The sequence below is a fragment of the Microtus oregoni genome, unplaced genomic scaffold, assembly GCF_018167655.1.
Source record: "Microtus oregoni isolate MIOR12 unplaced genomic scaffold, Mior012 000067F_014, whole genome shotgun sequence".
NCBI lineage: Eukaryota > Metazoa > Chordata > Mammalia > Rodentia > Cricetidae > Microtus > Microtus oregoni.
In genome coordinates this window covers 26,884-39,688 of record NW_024543967.1, presented here as the reverse complement: position 1 = coordinate 39,688, position 12,805 = coordinate 26,884, and the positions used below count along the sequence as shown (strand labels likewise).

The 12,805-nt window shown below is 45.7% G+C and overlaps 1 long non-coding RNA gene across 1 annotated transcript; it reads right to left on the bottom strand.

The window, feature by feature from the left end:
• Positions 1-392: 392 nt before the first annotated feature.
• LOC121440397 lies at positions 393-7,787 on the bottom strand. The gene is made up of 3 exons (XR_005973351.1): positions 7,769-7,787; positions 5,278-5,339; positions 393-490 (listed from the first exon to the last, which is right to left on the bottom strand). It is a non-coding gene; the product is annotated as an uncharacterized LOC121440397 (long non-coding RNA).
• Positions 7,788-12,805: the final 5,018 nt, after the last annotated feature.

Below are 12,805 nucleotides of genomic sequence, written 5' to 3'. Positions count from 1 at the left end.
ACATTTCTAGCCTCTGCTTGTTTTGGCCTCGCTAATGGCCTCTTGCCTACAGACACCCAGGTGTTAATTCTACTCCTATACATAAAGGTTAGTTTCCCCCAAAGTCTACAGTGCAAGGATCTCAGGCAATGACCCAACATCCCAGAGACACAGCTATCCCTTGTTGGGCCACTGCCTGACCGACCCCTAAACAGCCAGTCCAACCCCCAAGACAGTGACTAGAGTTAACTGTCTCAACTTATCAGTTCTGTAATTCCTGGACCAATATGTGACTATTGCTGCCACAGGGGTACAGAGAGACTCCAGATGAAGATATTTTCCCTTACCACCCTACCACCCCCAGCTAAGACCAAGACTTATCTGTCAAGGGCACCCACCTATGCCACTGACACCTTTACCTAGAACTACTGGAGCATCCAGTGGCCAGGCTCTGCATCATATCCAGCAACTGGTCCATGAACTGCAGCTGCTTCTGGGGACACTCACAGCCCTGGCAGGGAAAGCCACATATATTTGCCACTAGACCCAGGTCAGGCCTAGACAACTGTTCCAGATGCCCGATCCTATGCTGCCCTTGCTGTGGCCAATGGCAAGCGACCTGGCCAGACAGTTCCTCTTTCCTGTCCCTGACCCTTGCTGGTAGCCTCTTGATTTGGCTCAGCAATAGCATCCTCAGACTTCTGCCACAAAGTGCTCCTTCTGAGGCCACATTTCAGGCTGCAATGACACCTGGAAGCACACTGCAAATGCAAAACGCAAAATGTTGTCAAAACATATTACAGTGTGAGTTTGTCACACAGCCAGAGGGGGAAAGCTTATTGAATGGGTGGGTGGCATGCAGCAGGGCCTACTAAAGCAGAATAGAGCTCACAGGGATCTGATGGTAGCCTATTCCACAGGGACACCTCCAAGCAAACACCTCAGTCAATCCCTTCTGGCCACGAATGGCAGAAGCCAACAGGTACAGCATGAGGCCTGGAGGTGGCCTGTTCTCCGGCAGGGGCCCCTAGACTTTCCATCAGGAAGGCTACAGGTTTCTGTACAGCAACTTGTGCAGGGCTGACCAGGTCTCCTGCTTGCCCATCTGCCCAGGTGATGCAGGGAGCTGCCCAGTGAAGAGTCCAAGGCTTGCCTTCTTCTAGAAAGTCGGTGATTCCCCAGGAGCAGACACTATCTTAGAGGCCATGACCGCTCCACAAATTCCTGTGAAAATAGGGCACCAAGCAAGGCCTATTCCCTTAAGTGTACCTTCTTACCACCCTGGCCTGGCACACACAATTCTGAGGAAGACTAATCAAAGAGTCACTCAATCACCATCACCAGTGCAAAATCACCTTGAAGAGCAAACAAAGACTGAAAGCTGGTGGTAAATGCAGATGCTGAAGTGAAAGGAGCCAAGTGGTCCCTGGAGAGGAGTAGTCACAGAGAAAGCCCAGTTCCAAGATTCACTGCCACCGAGTTGATGTGGGATGTCCTTTTGTATATGTGTTACTCTTATTGATTAATGAATAAAACTGCTTTAGCTTATGGCAAAGCAGAATATAGCCAGGCTGGAAAAATAAGAGAGAGTAGGCAGAGTCAAGGAGACACCATGTAGCTGCTGAAGGAGCCAGATGCTGGAACCTTACTGGGTAAGCCACAGCTTCGTGGCTATATACAGAACAACAGAAATGGGTTAATTTAAGATGTAAGTGTTAGTTAATAAGAAGCCTGAGCTAATAGGCCAAACAGGGTTGTAATTAATATAGTTTCTGTGTGATTATTCAGGTCTGGGCAGCCAGGAAATGAACAAACAAACTCTGGCTACAATGAGTGAGTTAGCAAAACACATTCCAAACATCTTCAAACATCTTCAAACTGACACTTGCTTCTGGGACATTTTATTTTACTTTATTTTACTTTCTTGTTCACTCAGTCTCCCCATTTACCCAAGAAACACACCTGCAGGACAGCCGGGGGTAAAAGGTATTACACTGCTTAAACTGGAAACAGTCGAGACAAAAACACAAGTGCAGCTGTCATTCAAGACCTCACAAGGCTTTTGGTCACTTAGTAGAGAGTTAGCTCCATTACCTCCCCCATTGCACGCTCTGGAATGGTTGTGTAGCCTGCTTAGGGTTTCATCATCACAGACTTGCCCCATGTAGTCCTGCTCAATATCTCCCAATGAGCTCCCCAAAGCCACTTACAACCCTTCTGGATGACCTTACAAGACCCTAGGTAGAGTTAACCTCCAGCAGGCTGGTCTGTGGTTACCTTACTAAAGCCCATAACTAAACCATACTCTGTCTCCTCTCTGCTCCCAAGCAAAGGGCAAAACCCAACAATCACACTCTGGGAAGGTCTAAAGAAATGGTAAAGTGTGAATTTTTATGAATTCATTCTTCAGACCTTACCAGAGTATGATTGCTGGGCCTTGTCCCTGCCTCTACCTTACTACATCAGCAAATCCAGTGGGTCTGGCCACTCCTCTACTTTCCCCATTATCACTGGCATTCAAGCTATTATTTCACATGCTTGGCCACTGCTGTAAACTGCGAACAGGTCCCTCAAGGTCTATTCTATCTACCCCATCTTCACATCTTAACCATGGCTATTTCTGTCAGACGAAACAGAAATTTCTGTTCCTTAGCTCCAAGTTCCCTAGGCCACCACCTTACACACACTAAACCCTTCTCTGGCCTACAAAGGCCATCACACCTGCCCAGTCTGTTCTGTTCCCTTCCCTTGTTTTCATTTGGCTTTAGCCTAATCAGCCTTTTAACAGTTGTTTAAGCATATCAAGCACAGACCACCCCAGGGCCTTTGCACTTGCTATTTTCCTAGATGTTCTTTTTTCATTTAGAGACATTGGTTTTTGTTTCAGTTTGCTAAAATTTAATTCAGTCCACAAATTTTAAAGTATATAGTAACATGACAGGATAGTCAAAGAACAAATTGGCCATCACCATAGTCAATTTTTCTTTACAAATTTATTTACTTATGCTATGTGTCTGGCTGTTTTGCCTACATGTGTATCTGTGTACCAGATGTGTAAAGCACCCAAGGAGAGAGAAAAGGCCATTATATCCCTTGGAAATGGAGTTACAAGTGGTTGTAAGCAACCATGTGGAGGCTGGGTAGGACTCTAACTGACTCTAAACCTATCCTCTGAAAGAGAAGCGAGTACTCTTAACCATTGAGTCATCTTTCCATCCCCATGGTCACATTTTAGAAACATATCTAGAACCCCCAAAACAAATTCTAGACCCATTAACAGTCATTTCTTATTGCCTCCTACCTGAGCCCCTAGCAATCACTATGTGCCTATCTTTCTTTGTGGATTCACCTCTTCTCAACAGTCTACACATAAGGAATCTTGTAACCTTTTCTTATGACCTTATACTACCATTTATTATCTGACTGCTTTTCACTTAGCATCCTCAAAGATCATCTACGTTGTCACATGTAGCTGTGATGTCTTCTTTCTTGAAAATTATCTCACTAGTAAATGGGCATTAAAGGGCACTTCTACTTCTGAGCCACTATGAACATTCACAGTGAATTCTGGCACATGTGTGTTAACTGTCTTCTACAGTAGCTGCACAATTTTATGTCTCTATTAGCAATGTATGAGGGTTCTTGTCTCACCATCCTTGTTAGCCTGTGTTATTTCTTTCTACTTCTAGACATTATGGTATGAGTGGAGCATAATACTGCATTCGTAATTTTCATTGTTCTTGTGATCAGTGATAAAAAGTATCTTTTCGTGAACCTCTTGCTAGCTTTTCCTCTCTGCCCCATTGCTATTGCATCAATCATGCAAATAGTTTGTAGCTAGAGGATAGTGGAACTGAAAGCCTTAGAGATATGGCATCGAAGAAAGAGATGAAGAAAATGACTACATAAATCGGTTTCAGAAAGTCTGAACCAGCCCTCTCTGCACCGCTGACTGACTACTAAGCCAGGGGAAAAGCCAGGCCCAGGTCTGAGGTTCACCACTGGGTGGCGCATACAGGATGCATGGTAAGAAGGTGAGCTGACAGTGGAAGTTCAGGCCAGAGAGGAGGGATGGACCTGGCTGCATAAACTAAAGCAAGTCTGCTGGAACACATGGATCTCAACTCTCCATGAAATTTAACAAGATTCAAATACTAGCCACCATGTCCAGGAAAAAAATCCATAAAAATCTGACCCGTGAAAAGCCATGAAGACCTCAATTTGCGTTAGAAAAGATGTTCATTAGACGCGAGGCAGATGAACTGACAGTTTTAAGCAGCCATCAGAAAAAATGCTTATACAACTGTGAACAAGAAACAAAAAACATGAAGTATCAGTAAAGAACCAGAAGAGAAAGGAACCATGTGACAACTTCAAGCAAAAAGCAAAACAAGAGAAGTATGGCCCACTGCATATTGGGAGATACAGTTATACTTATCAGTGTTAATGTACTGAGGTAACAAATGTTCCACAGTGAGGGAGGTCAAATGGGGCCAGTGACAGAAAACAGATGGGAATTCTATGTTCTTAATCTTCAATTCCCTGTGAACCTGCCCTACTTAAAAACAAACCCTCACTGGAGAGACTCAACAGCACAAAGCAGCACATCCTCACCAAAAAATGGTTCATTAGTTCCTCAAAACTGAAAACAGAATTACTACATACCTAGCTCATATCCAAGAGATATGACAATGGGGATCAAACAAAAACACACAGACTGTCCACAACCCGTCACTCACAACAAATAATTGGAAACAATTATTTGAAATTTAGACATTTTAACGGTAGGGTAGGGTTTCTCTGAATTAACTATGAGGTAGGTCAGGGACCCTCAGGTAGGGTAAAGTACATGGGTTTGAGAGCCACAGTCCTGAGTTGTAGGCCTAGTTCAGCCACCACGTGATCTCAAGTGAGTTTCTGATACCTAGTTGGGAAATGGAGCTAAAAAAACATTGTCTGCTCAGGATGGGTGTGACAGTGACTGAAATATATTACCTATCTTGATACTATATATTACGTACCATACTAGCCAAGTATGACATCAGCAAGTGAGAATACACTCTGTCCTTTTGATCATCATGAACCAGATATCCACCTCTATTTCCATTTCTACTACAAGCCTCCCCATTCTGTCTATCTCCCTCAGAGATTTCTGGCAGCGCTTAACCTAGGGACGCCTAGAGAAGCAATCTTGCCAGGCATGCAGGCTCTGGAGCCAGAAGCCTCTCCCATCCACTCACCAGCCTAGGACAAAAGCATGTGCATCCTCTGTAGGGAAACAAGAGGGTCCTTTCTTACCATCAGAAGATCCCGGTCATCTGGTGTACATAACATCAGCTCATGGCCTAGCTTCACCATCTCTGTTAGAATACAAAGACCTTGTCACTACAGACACCCTCTCAAAAAGAGGAGGATACAAGACATCCCAGAACTAAGAGCAAATAGGGTACTACTAAGGCTTCTCTTTCTAGATATGTTTACAGACACAGAAGTAAATGAAGGGTTATTCACCATACTCTGTACACAAGACATAGATGATCAGTTGCCTGAGAAGCCATCAGAAATTAGAAGGACTCCGGCATGCACCACATGTCACCCTTTTAGAGACTTCATGAAGTTAAAACAAAATGATCCATGGCTCACATCTGTCCATGTCCCAAATGCCTTTCATTCTCCTGACATGTCATCTTGAAGGTGAGTCTAGGCTCTATTTTACAGATAAGGAGTCTGAGGCCTCACAAGGAACAGGAAACATTTAGCACATCTTTGCATGGCTATCTAGTATATAAACAAAGGCCAGAAAGTAGTGTTTCAGAAGTACCTTCAACCCCTCACGGGCCAGGCTATGCCTCAGCAGCAACAGAGCAGGTGTAAACCTGTGTAGGACATGTTATGAAAGACTCACTGGAAGAAGTGGCAGAGAGTATCTATGTGGCCCTAGGAATACTCTGCAGATGCCACTGTGTCCCCACACCAGCCTGCTTCAACCACAGCCCTTAAACCCTTTTGACCCTGTCTTCCTCCTCTCAACAAATTCTGCAGAGCACACCTTTCCACCCATTCCCCAATATCGTGCCTCAGTCACTGCAAGAGCTGTACTGCTGCCTCCGTGTTCCTATGTTTACTACAGTATCCCCACAGAGCCTGATGAACCCAAAGGAAGATAAAACCTGTAGTGGCATTTCATTCCTATTTTTATAAATAAAGCTTGCCTTAAGATCAGGGAGTAAAACAGCCACACTGGTCATCAGACCAGGTAGTGGTGACACACACCTTTAATCCCAGCAGCCACATCAGTTTGCCATGGAAACCAGGTGGAAGTGGTGCATGCCTTTAATCCCAAATCTAGAGAGGATTATAAAACAGCTCACAGACACAGTCTCATTCTGAGAGTCCTGAAGGCAAGATGTCCATTTTCAGACTGAGGTAGAAGTAAGAGCCAGTGGCTGGATGTTTTGCTTTTCTGACCTCCAGGTTGAACCCCAATTTCTCTCTCTGAGTTTTTATTAGTCATGTTTCAGCCTTCCTTGGAATAAAAGCCAATGCCCTTCCATGATCTATAATGCCTAGCAGGCGCTAACCCTATCCCATCCTGATTTCCAATCCGCCTCAGCCGTCTTTGTTCCCTGCTCTTCCTCAAAGCTGCCAAGCATAGCCCAAATCAGTGTTTTGCATTTGCTGTTCCCTTGCCTTGAACAGTACTCTCAACCTGACTGATTTCCTCCCTTCTGCCGTCTTCTCAATAAGACCACCCTTCTTCCAACTCTCCCTAAGTCACCTTTCTTTTTTAACTGGCAGTTTACACCCTTCTCAGCAGCCTATCACTGAGAAGTTTTGTCTTCTTTAGTCAGCATCTGTTATCCATCATCTGATATTTAGGTTCCACAAGGGTGACACAGTACACTACTGTACCCTAGCACTTCAAACACTGCCTCACGTGTCAGCCAAACTTGAGAACTAACCACTACCTGTCCTTGTTTCTACTTCCACTCTGACAAGTACTCAATACATTCTAAGGAGATGACGGAGGCAAAGGCCTTCATCTTCACAGAGGGAAGTAAAAGCTGGATCTAATGAAGTTCAGACTGCAGGCTAGGGCTTTCCAGAGAAATCAAGTACTGTTTCCGAGCCTATGAGTGGAATCCTGCCAACAGGAAACACCCTACTGAATCCAAGAGGGCAACTCTCCCCAGATAACTGATTTGGCAATGCCAGTTGGTGCACAGTTAGAGGCTCAAGTTAAGTTCACCCACCCTGCAGTATTCTGAATACACACAAGCTGATGGAAAGTCTTTTAAATTTTATCAATGTTTGGCCACACTACAAGGAAGGAAAAAACCCTACCCTTTTACACAAATTGCATTTTTGCTCATCTTCATCTAATTTTCATACCAAGTTAAAGAGACTTTCTACAAAAACCCATCAAACTAATAAGGTTACAAGGCAAATCATAGCAAGGAGCAATAGGGGACTCATGGGAATACCATGTGGACAGAATATGCACACAAACCAGTGAAAAGAGACGTCTGATAACATCAAAACAATCATGCTCTCTACGTCTCAGTGCTATGATGGGCCAATGTATTATTTGGTCTTGTGAGAAGCCTCCCATACACCGTATCAGGGAAGGCCCTGATTCTAGAAGGCTCTAATAATAAGCACAGAGCATACACCATACAAAATAAAAGATCACTTCATAGAAATTTCACAACTCAGGAAGACACTGTGACCAAGTTCAAAATTGTCCAGAATTCACCATCAAATGTCACACTCCCATAAAGAGACCTACCCTGTATCTTCATATCCCCTGCAGTTCCTTTCAGTGAACTGAACTTGTCCTGCAAGGAGGGACAGACCCTGTGGGAAAATAGCAAAGTCGGTCAGGTGCCTGACTCATCACCCCTCCATAACTATCCTCTAAACAGAGAATTACCTGTACAAGCTAAATGCCAGTGAAAAGACACTTTTAAGTGATTTGTTTAGTATCATGTGATTATTACCATCAATTATTATGGGAAAATACTTGAGAAAAATTTCCCTCAGAAATGTGAATACTCAAAGTTCTCCCACACAAAAATGGTGGGTGCCGGGCTGGAGAGATGGCTCAGAAGTTAAGAGCACAGGCTGCTCTTCCAGAGGACCCAAGTTCATTCCCAGAACCCACATAGTGACTCACAATCGTCCATAATAAGATGTGGTACCGTCTTCTGTCTTGCAAGCATCTATGCAACCAGAATACTGTATATGTAACAAATAAATAAATCTTTGTTTTAAAGTGATGTGTGCACAAGAAGGGAAGACTTTGGAACCTCACAATCTGGCCTGAGCGCACACCAACTGGGGCATTCACTTTCCATTCAATCCATCTCGCTCACTCCTTGTCAGTCTGGCCAGCCCTGATTCAAAGGTCTTCCAATGAACAATGACACCTCTTTGGCCAATGGGACTTCCATGGGACTCTATTGCCCTCTTGGAGTGAAAGCTGGCTAGGACCAGAAACTGGCTTTCCCTTAGGTATCCCTGGAGCCTAGGACATCTCTAGGCAATGACCAACACAAAAAATGAGGCCAGTGAGTATATAATGAAGGAACTATGGTTGCCTCTACCATTAGTAAATACCAATGCTATATACCCTCTTTTTAGAGAAGGTCATTTTATAGTTTTTTGTTGTTGTTGTTGTTTTTTGTTTTTCAAGACAGGGTCTCACTCTGTAGCCCTGATAGAACTCACCAGTCTGGCTTGAACTCAGAGATCCATCTGCTTTGCCTCCCAGATTAAGGGCGTTTGCCATTGAGTTCTGTTTCATTTTACGCTTTTCAAAATCCCCAATTCAATCCATGTGGGATAAGCCCACACGTAGGCTCCCAGTTTGGGTTTTAAAAAAAGTTCATTGCTACATCATCCCATCCATTACTGATGATGCTGTCTCTGCTGCTTTTGGGCTACCCTGGCAAGAGTGAGTTGGAGCAGCAGCAGCAGCTGGTCATTCATAGAAAAAAGTCTTGCTGAGCTCTGCTTTGAGACCCTTGAAGGCTCCAAAGGAAAAGGCTCTGATCACAAGACTGTGCAGCCCTGTCCTTGAGGGAGGCACACAGATAAGCATAACAATGAGGCCTCAGTGAGCTGCAAGCCTTGGAAGAGTTCCTAGCTGGGTAGAAAGGTTCTACAGAGAAAGGCAAGGGAGAAGGCCTCCAACAACTCCCATTCCCTCAGAAAAGCCCATCCAGCCCTGATTTCCACCCCTGGTTTGGCTCTGGAGCCTTAGAATATGTTTTTGCCCCCCACCAGCCCAAGGAGCTAGTCACCTAAACTAAGAGCTCTGGATGTAGGTAAAGCAGGTAACCCCCAGACAACAAAATGTTCTTTCTGTAGGACTATTGTATCACCTTGGTGATATGTGTGGCCTAGACCATAGTATCTGGGCCTGTTGACCCAATATTGTGGAAAAGACACAGTGATTAAACAGGACTGACTTTTTCTTTCCTGGAGTCATACTTGCCCCCAGGGTTGCAGCAGAGACAGGTATGGGACCAGGCTGCCTTAGAAACACTGCCCCCAGGATACACTAAGGAAAGCCCTGGTTCTTTGAAAGTTGGGGTGAGGAAGAACAATCTAGGAAGCTATTTTCTGTTACTGGGTTTTTGGATCATCAGGTGCCCATCAAGCCAACAGTAATCATAATTCCATAAACATAGACCACATCAAATCCCAACACAATCACAAGCCCAGGGCTTTCATTAAAGTTCATCGTGTACTGTCAGGACTACTTCTCCACCATCTCGGCCAAGGCTCTGTAGCCAGCACTGTTAACTAACCAGCTGCTCTCCTGGAACCCTTTGAGAGGACACATTCCCATGTTCCCCCCAGGAGACACCCCAAGAGAAGGAAAAGAATACAGAACATTACCGCATACACATCCATTCCAGTATGTCCAACCGGTACTTTGAGGGCCTACATAGCAGATCCAGAATTGTCTTTGGCTCTGCAATATACAGACCATCAAGGAAGGGGCAGCTTACAACCTAAGCAAGGAAAGGAAAAGTAAAAAGAAAACCTGTTACTGTAGGGTAGCAATGCATTTCTGTCAATTCGTGCTCAGGACCCCTTCCTAACCCTTCCACACACTTCCCACCTCCAAGAGCATGGTGCCAGCCAGAAGCACCTCCTGGTCTTGCCAAAAGTTCAAGTCCCTCTCATCTTCACCCAAGCCTCCTGTGACTTGCTACACCACCACTTTTAAATGTGTTCCCTCTGGGCTCCATGGCCACAAAACTAGGAAAATGCCTAAGAGTGGGTTAGAAAGACTAACATTAAATCTGAGGGCTGGTGGATGGAGAGTGAAGGTGATCAGAGTCAAGGGCAAGGGGAGATGGGAGGGAGGTTAGTGAGGGGGACAAGGGTCCTGGACTAGCTCTCTGACTTTACACTGCTGCACGTACCTTAAGTGCACCTGGAATCCCTACCTCTAATCCAGCAAAATGGCTGTCCCCAAACCCAACTCCACCCACTTCTAACTCTTTGAGAGTGAGGCCTACACCCTCCATTTCTTCACACACTCCAAGTTCTCAGCCTCAATATTACAAAGTTCGGTGGAGACTGCATGAGCAGAGGTCCGGGAACCCAAAGAGCTAAGACAGACAATCCACAAGTCGCCCCTAAGGCTTTGCCAGGACCCACCACTGTGGATACCTGTGGAGTGGCCAATTTTCACAGAAAGCTCCAGAAGGCCTTGAGGTAGGGCCCTGCCTGGTCTCCCATCCTGGAGTCCCTGGCTTACAGTACCTTCAGCTTTTCGAACACCTCCACAGCCGCCTTGACCACACGGTCATCGCCCACATCATCGCAGTAGCTGTCACCAGAGCCGCTGCCGCTACTGGCGGCTGTACCCTTCTCCGCCATGTTTTGCGTTCTGAAGCACAACCGGTTCACGCCCCCAAGCTTACAGGCCGCGACCACACAGCTACGCTTACAGCAGTTACTTAGGTCTTCCCGCCCACTAGTCTGCGTGCGGCAGGGGCGGAGCCACCCGTCAGTCCGTAGGGACAGAGGCCCACGCTCTTTCTCACTGAGCCTTCCTATTGGGCTGCAGCTCGGCCATTGTCTGCGCGCGCCTCAGGGAGCAGAGTGCAGCGAAGAGGATTGGGCAAGAACAGGACAGAGGCGGGCTGAAGAGAGGCGGACTAGGAGCAGCGGGAGTGGGGCGGGGGCGGAGTGGGAGAGGGGGAGTGGGAGTGGGTTGGGGGCGGAGCGGAGGGGTATCGAGGTGGCACAAGAACTTGGCAAAGCCAGAGGAGCTCCTTTAAAAAGCAAAAGCGTGGGACTCCTACAGGTCAGACTCTTCCAGGAGGGGGTGATCCTGCTTTGTTCGGGTTCTCTTTGGCAATAACAATTGGTACCTAACGGAGGAAGGCAAGGTTTGGTAGAACTAAGACCTGAGCAATCCATCTTGTTTCCTTGGCACACGAAGTCAGTGGGAAAGTTCTTAAATTCGAATCTGACTGTGTCACTCACTAGCTGTATAACTTTTGTTTTTGTTTGTGTTGCGTGTTTTGTTTGGGGGCTTTTGAATCAGGATTTGTAGCCTAGGCTGACTTCAAATTTGTGATCCCCCTGCCTCAGCCTCCAAAGCACTGTGATGACAGGCATGCACCATCACACACAGAAAATTGGATAACTTTGAGCCAGTTACCTAACTTCTCTGTGCGCCCTTACCCTTGGATAAAGGTTGGATGATGAGACTGCTTGTCTCGTTAGTTTACTAAAGAGAATGACAAGAGGCAATACTTTCTATGAAATTCCTAAGGCTGAGCCTGACACGTTAACGGTGCCTGTAAGTGCTCATATTAGCATCATGCTGGGTCTCACACACCTTCCTAGTTTTGGCTTTCGTGGATGCTCTTGTGCCTCATGCCTATCCTGTCCAGTTAAAAATCTATCTCTGGCCTTTCAAGCTCAACATATTTAGAGAAATAGTAGTCAGCCCCCTTATTCCTAGAACTCCAAAAACACAGTTTGCTATGATTTCAACCCGGGATCAGGTGATTGGATAAGGCAAGAAGGAATTGAAGGGTGATTGTTGCTCAGGAGTTAAGATCCAGAAGCCATCTATTGCACTCATGTGCACGTCCTCTGTGCGTTGTAATGCCATCTCCTCAAAGAGGAATCATGAAGGGAGATCAAGAAGCAAGAAAAAATGAGGTATGAGGCACATGCGTGCAGTCCCAGAGCTTCCATGTGCACATAGAAGGATCACAAATACAAGGGCAACCTCAACTACATAGTAAGTTCCAGTCCACCTTGAACTACTTGAGACTGTGCTCCATAAACAAAGAAACAAACCAAAAGAGGCATAGAGTCTGGGGAGATGACTCAATCCGTGTTTGTTTTTAAAATTGGGATAAGGAGCATACATGTAAGCCCAGCTATGAGAAGATGATTCCAGCCAATTGATAAGCTTTCAGTTCAGTGAGAGACCCTGTTTCAAAAAATAAGATGGAAGGCTGGAAAGATGTCTCGGCCATTAAGAACACTGCTGTTCCTCTTTCAGAGGACCCAGGTTCAGTTCCCAGCACCCACATGGCAGCACACTACCATCTGTAAATCCAGTTCCAGAAGAACTGGGCACTGTATGCATATGGTGCATAGACATAAAAAGAATCATTCACAAATAAGGTAAAGACCAACTGAAAAAGAAGCCCAACATCAATGTCCAGCCTCTAGATTCCCCATACCCCCACATATATATGCATGCGCACACCAGAGGGCTGAGGAGGGGGAGTGTTGTTAGCGTACTGAAACCCTCTGACTGCAGAGGGTTTTCAGTGAA